At 43.9% G+C, this 6565-nt stretch overlaps 1 protein-coding gene across 4 annotated transcripts in view; it reads left to right on the top strand.

The window, feature by feature from the left end:
• The first annotated feature begins 1886 nt into the window (after positions 1-1886).
• TMEM267 (transmembrane protein 267) overlaps positions 1887-6565 on the top strand; it is a 42181-nt gene continuing 37502 nt past the window's right edge. The window contains exon 1 of one of the 4 annotated variants that reach the window (XM_023216430.3): positions 1887-2852. The gene's annotated coding sequence lies outside the window, so the exon portion shown is untranslated. The remainder of the gene's footprint in view (positions 2853-6565) is intronic. The other 3 variants (XM_023216425.3, XM_023216426.2, XM_023216428.3) reach the window with 3 other exon arrangements.

The raw sequence follows: 6565 nt of genomic DNA, 5'->3' as shown, positions 1-6565 counted from the left end.
ACTGCAGCCTTGAACTTGTGGGCTCATGGGATCTTCCCACCTCAGCCTCTCGAGTAGCTGGAACCACAGACATGCACCACCACACCTGGCTAATTTTTAAAAATATTCTTTGTAGAGACGGGAATCTCCCTATCTTGCCCAGGCTGGTCTTGAACTCATGGCTTCAAACTATCCTCCTACCTCCATTTCCCAAAATGACAGGATTACAGGTGTGAGCCACCAGACCCACCTCTTTTTTTTTAATATGCAGAATTGTGCATTTTTTCACTTGCTATTTGGCCCCTTTACTCCAAGTATTTTTCAGTAGAGCTATGAGACTAGAACCAGATCTGAAAAAAACAAAGACAAGCAACATTGTAAACTAAAAATCAAGCACTTTGCCGAGCGTGGTGGCTCACGCCTGTAATCCCAGCTCTCAGGGAGGCAGAGGCGGGAAGATAGCTGGAGCCCAGGAGTTCGAGACCTGCCTGGGTAATACAGCGAGACCCCGTTCTCCACAAAAAGGAAAAAAAAAAAGACAAAAAAAAAAAAAAATCAAGCACTTTGGCAAAGACTGTATCTAAACTGTCTCATGAACCAGATACTTTCTTTTGAACACAGGAAAAGATGCTGTAAAGTGTTTTAACAGAAATGAGCTCACCAAAAGTGCTATTTATTTTAAGCTTGTCTATTAGGAAAGAACAAAACCAGATATCCATAAAGACGTCAAGATTACACCAAACACAACCAGAAATGTTCTAATTTTCTGATTTGTATAAAAGACCTGGCTTTTCAAATGAAAGGGAAGCAGTAACAGAAAACGAGAAAAATGAGAAGAGTGTAGATCAGGAATGATAATGTCACTAAGTTAAAGGGGCACAATGCCTTTTTTTAGTTCCTCTGACACTGGATTCCTTCACATTTCAATTCTCAAGTACCATTTCCTCATAAGGGCCTCCCATACTACCTGACCCAAGTTAGCGTCTCCCAAGTCTATTATATCACCCCACTTACTTCCTTTACAGTACTTATTACAATCTGTCTACCTTGTTTCCTTATGGCTCACACCCTCCACTAGAACTTGAGCTCCATAGTCATTCTGTGGCACACTGAGAACACTGTTTGTATAAATGAATCAGTAAGCTGGGCACAGTGGCTCACGCCTGTAATCCCAACAATTTGAGAAGCCAGGGAGGGGGTATCACTTGAGACCAGGACTTCAACACCAGCCTGGGCAACATAAGCGAGATGCCCATCTCTACAAAAAACTTAATTACCTTCACAAGGGCATGTGCCTGTGGTCCCACCTACTCCAGAGGCTAAGGCTGGAGAATCCCTGGAGCCCAGGAGGTCAGGGCTGCAGTGCCCTATGATTGCACCACTGCACTCCAGCCTGGGTGACAGAGGGAGACCCTATCGCAAAAAAAAAAAAAAGAAAGAAATGAATAAGCATCTACAAGCAGTAGACTGACTACAGAGAAAAGAACTATTATTACATTGTCTGAGTTTGCATGAAGCCATCTACGTTGTTCCTCAATAGCTCCGTAAGGCCTAGATTATAAGACTTGTACCACACTGCCAAAAGGGTAATGCCAAATTACTGCATTGAGAAAATTTGTCCTTAACATGGCTAAAAGCACTCAAAATTGTAAACACATTTGCTGAGAGATACTTTAAATTCTCATTTAAGGTATGTGGGGGTTAAAATATGTTTAATTTTCCCTATCAGTTGGGTCTTTTACATTGGCTAAGAACCAAGAGTGTGACAAGAAATGAGTTCTATGATTGAGAAACTCTGAGATTCTGGGGGTGGCCTAGGAGTTTGCTTTGAGATTGAAGTTTATTTTCTATGGTCAACTATATAATCACGATGATACCACCCCTTGCTTTCCATCTGACACTTGGTTTGAGAAACTGTAAGTAGGAAAGGGAAAGAAGAATGTCCCTCATTGGGCCTCTTCTTTTGGGCCCGTGCTTCCTAGAGTCAAACGTCAAGCTGGTATTTCCTTGGTGCTAAGAGAGCAACCACCACTCTGAGGCAGAGACGGGATGGGACCTAGCCAAAGTCCCAATAAACAAACTGTATCTTGTAAGCGCGATTTAATTAGGGTCAAACTACTCTGTATGGACTTGCTTTTTCGACTTCTAAGGATTTAGTAGTCATGATCAAGTGTTCCAGTCACGCTACTGCGGTCTACAAACAGTAGCTCCACAACATCCGCCCGCATCGTGGCAAAGAATTACCAAGAAATCCCCAAGGGGGCGGTGAGGCGCTACCGAGGAGCGGCCGGTCAGCCAGGTCGCGAGGTCCCAGTCTGGTGAAAAGCTCCGTTGCCCACCCTGAGGGGTTCGCGGAAGGAAGCTGGCAGTATCGCTGCACCTTCGAGACGCTACGGCCGAGGCTCCTAGCTCAAGCTTCTGGCAGTAAGGCCTGTGTGCCTTGCATTCGGGGAGGCCACTTCTCAGTCACCAGCTTCCTGGCCACCACTTGGGGGCGTCGTAGGGATGTGGGCAGCTACGTTTGCCGCACGGCTCCGACTAAACTGAAAAACGAATCCTCAAATTTGACAAAAGTTAACTAAGAAGGCACTTTCCTCCTCTCACCCTGACGTCCCAAAAGTTTCCTTTTTAGGGGTCAGGGCCTACAGTGGGCGAGGAGAAACGAGGTATCTACCCACTGCACCAAACAGTACTCGTACGTCACCGCCTTTCGACTTGGAGCTGACCAGTATCCCGGCGTCCTCTCGGCCGACGCTGCGGTCTGAAGCCACTCTGGCCTGCAGCCGACGTCTCTATGGTTCCGACCGAGGGGAGGAGGAGAGGGGCGGGGCCGCTGTTCGAGCTGCTGCTTGTTTGAACTCAGAGAACCCGGGGTGGGTACGGCTGAGCCGCTGCGAGGGACTGAGGGGAGGGGGTGGGGTGGACGCCGCGGAACTGCGTCCTGAGGTGGGAGACCGGAGGTGGAGACCACCACCGAGTCTGATGTCTGGAGGGTCTGGTTGCGGGTCGGAGGGCGGTCTGGAACAGCCGGCACGCGGGAGCCAGGAGCCTGCTGGGTGCGTGTGACCCACGAGCTGGCACTGTCCCGCGGCCCTGGGGTCTGCGAGGAGCCCTGGCGCCGCCCTCAGGCTTCGCTCTTTTTCTAGATACCTAGAACCCCAGCCCGCCGCCTTGGCTCCGCGCCCCTGGCCTTTTTCTGGCCCAGGGTTGGGTTCCGCGAGTCTTGCAGGAAGAGCCCATTGCGGTCCTTAAGCGGTTATAAGAGCCTTTCGCGCCCCGGAGCCCTTGAGGCTTGAATGCTGAAAGTGTGACATGGTCCTTTCCCTGCAGCCCGGCCCATTTTTTAAAAATGACATTTAAAAAATTATTGCATCACACCAGACTCAGAAAAGGATGTCTGAGAACTTCTGAGGGTTGAAACATGTTGAAATACAGAATTTCGTTTTATTCGTAATGGGCATAGGAACTAAACATTTTAAGTGCAGACATCTAATGGCTATAAAAAGTTTAAGTGAAAGTAAGCAAGATTTGTGTTTCCTTTCTTTGTCAGTTGCATCAGATTTGGCATCTGCTTTTGGTATTTTTCCATTAAAGAAATTAAATATATTAAGTTTACAACTACAGTTAAGTGAAGAGGTCTTACTGGTAAAGCATAATAAAGGCAGTTTCTGGAATTTGGACCGTGTTTTGACCTTAGGGTTTTGCATATAACGTGTAAGGTTGGTGGGGAGGAGGGAAAGTTAAAACATGACATTTACTTAGAGAATGTATCAGCTCTTATTTGTTTTGACAGAAATAATGTCTAAGAGATTATTAGCAAACAATACATGATATCGTATAATTAAAGTGACCAGCTAATCATATGTTTGTGGAATTCAGGAAGGAGAAAAGTATTGCTATGTATACTCTGAAGGCCCCAAAGTTAGTGGTATTTGCTATATGGGGGATGGGGTGTGACAAAGTTTGGCCATTGCAGAAAGTGGCTTCTGCGAGTCATAAGGAGGAATTTATAATATGTCAGTCATGTCAGAGAAGTCATCCCAAACAGTATATTTAGTTCATAGGCTGAGGATTTATTATGTGATTACCCTTTGTATTAGTAAAATGGAATATTTATTAAATACCTTGAGCACATTGGATAAGCATGACAAGTTTAAAAGAGATCACTACTCTTAAGGAACCTTCTCAACAAAAGTGAATATGTAAAATAAACTTAAAGCTTATGAATTTAGGAGGTTCGGGAGTCCGTTTTATTTGTAGGGGGAGGAATAGAAAGTGGAAAAGGAAATAAAAAGTTTAAGAAGAAAAATGGGTACTCTTAGGTGTATTTTTCAGAGACAATAAGTAATACAGGAAGAACGCTTAGTAAATTTCTCTTTTTCTAATACTCAGAATCTAAGCCAGATGCTAAATATCTGCACCAAAAGTTGGAGTAGAATAGATGCCAGAAATGTGGGGTTCTGGAGCTGCAATTATACCTTCCTTAAAAATAGAAATAGAACTCTTTTACATATCTATTCTGTAATAAATTACACCAAAACTTAGAGGCTTAAAACAGTAGACAATAGGGGCCGGCTCACGCCTGTAATCCCAGCACTTTGGGAGGCAGAGGCGGGCAGATCACGAGGTCAGGAGATCGAGACCATCCTGGCTAACACGGTGAAACCCCATCTCTACTAAAAATACAAAAAATTAGCGGGGCGAGGTGGCGGGCGCCTGTAGTCCCAGCTACTCGGGAGGCTGAGGCAGGAGAATGGCGTGAACACAGGAGGCAGAGCTTGCAGTGAGCCGAGATCATGCCACTGCACTCCAGCCTGCGTGACAGAGCCAGACTCCATCTCACCAAAAAAAAAAAAAAAAAAAAAAAAGGTAGACAATAATTTTATTCTTTCTGCGGGGTCAAGACTTAGCTGGCAGTTCTGGCCCAGGGTCTCATGAAGTTGCAGTCAGGCTGTCGGCAGTAGCTGCAGACATCTGAAGGGTTGACTGGGGCTGAAGTATCTGCTTCCAACTTCACTGTGAGCTTTTTCCTTCCTCTTTCATCAGCAAGCTGTTTTGTACTTTCCATTGATAAAATGCATTCACATTATACCCATTATGTATAATATATGTGTTCCTACTTGTAAATCATGATACAGTTATTTGTAAACAGTAAATTTTGCTTGTTGAGGTCGCTTTAAATTTGGATCATCATGTAAATACTTCAAGTAATCTTTTGATTTTTCACTTTGCTCATGACACTTTATTAGCAAACTAATCCTTTTAAAATCTGAACTCATCATGTAAAATGTAGGGTTAGTAGGTTCGGTGTGGTAGTTTATGCCTATAGTCCCAGCACTTTGGGAGGCCAAGGTGGAAGGATCACTTGACGCCAGGAGTTGAAGACCAGGCCAGGCAACACAGTGAGACCCCATCTCTACAAAACACTTTAAAAACAAAAATTTAGCCAAGTATAGTTGTGCATTTCTATAGTCCTAGCTACACAGGAGGCTGAAGCAGGAGCCCATGAATTCAAGGTTACAGTGAGCTATGATCATGTCACTATGCTTCAGCTTGGGCAACAGAGATACCTTGTCAAAAAAAAAAAAGTAAGGTTATTAACATTTAAATATATATTGTGATTATTAAAAATTGCTTCATGAGGGAAAGAAAATATAATGCACTAGCTTTATAAGGACGTCATGAAATTTGCAGTTAAGTGGATACTGGCTTTTTATTTTTGTCTTCCTTCTGGAATGAGGGTTGAAAATAAATTGGTAATTAGGTCAGGCTCAGTGGCTCACTCCTGTAATCCCAGTGCTTTGGGATGCTGAGACAGGAGGAACACTTGAGACCAGGAGTTTGAGACCAGCCTGGACAACGTAGAGGGACCCTGTCTCTTCAAAAAAAGAAAAAAGAAAAAATTGCCCAAGCTTGGTGGTACTTGCCTGTAGTCCCAGCTACTCAGGAGGCTGAGTCAGGAGAATTGCTTGAGCCTAGGAGTAAGAGGCTAAAGTGAGGTACGACCTCACTCACTCCAGCCTGGGCGACAGAGCAAGACTTTGTCTCTAAAAAAAGAAAAGAAAATTTGTGATTATATATAAACAAAGATTGAGTGGCAGCAGAGCTTTTGTGTTAGGCATCTGTGTAGTCTGTGCCCAGCCTAGGTTTTTCTCATACCTGAATGGCCTTCTTTCTCCTTACGGCTAACTTACAGGCCATACTTTACTGAAAGAGGGGAATATTGCTGCTGCTGCTGCTGCTCTGGGTTGGCCATTAATTCAAGTTTTCAGTATCCCACTTTCAGTCCAGCTAAGTGGATAAGGGCATTTATTTTTAGTTGAAAGGGACATTTTATCAACTTTAAAGTTATATGCACTAAATATTTAAATATGTTGACTTCTTTCTCCATTCAGGTGTTGAATGTTTTCTAAAGGAGACAATGATTCATAATTTGTGACACTATAAATCCTGAGGTTTATAGAAAGGATTCATGACTTTGTAATGGAGGTGTCTTTTTGCATTTTTTGTATTTTGGTCACATCTCTTGGTTGAGAGTACCTGGAAATCATTATTTCCAGATTCTGGAAGAATCTGTAGAAAATAA

The sequence above is a fragment of the Piliocolobus tephrosceles genome, chromosome 4 (genome assembly GCF_002776525.5).
Source record: "Piliocolobus tephrosceles isolate RC106 chromosome 4, ASM277652v3, whole genome shotgun sequence".
Classification (NCBI taxonomy): domain Eukaryota; kingdom Metazoa; phylum Chordata; class Mammalia; order Primates; family Cercopithecidae; genus Piliocolobus; species Piliocolobus tephrosceles.
Note: the sequence above shows the minus strand (reverse complement) of the source record. Positions and strands in the feature narration are given on the sequence as shown.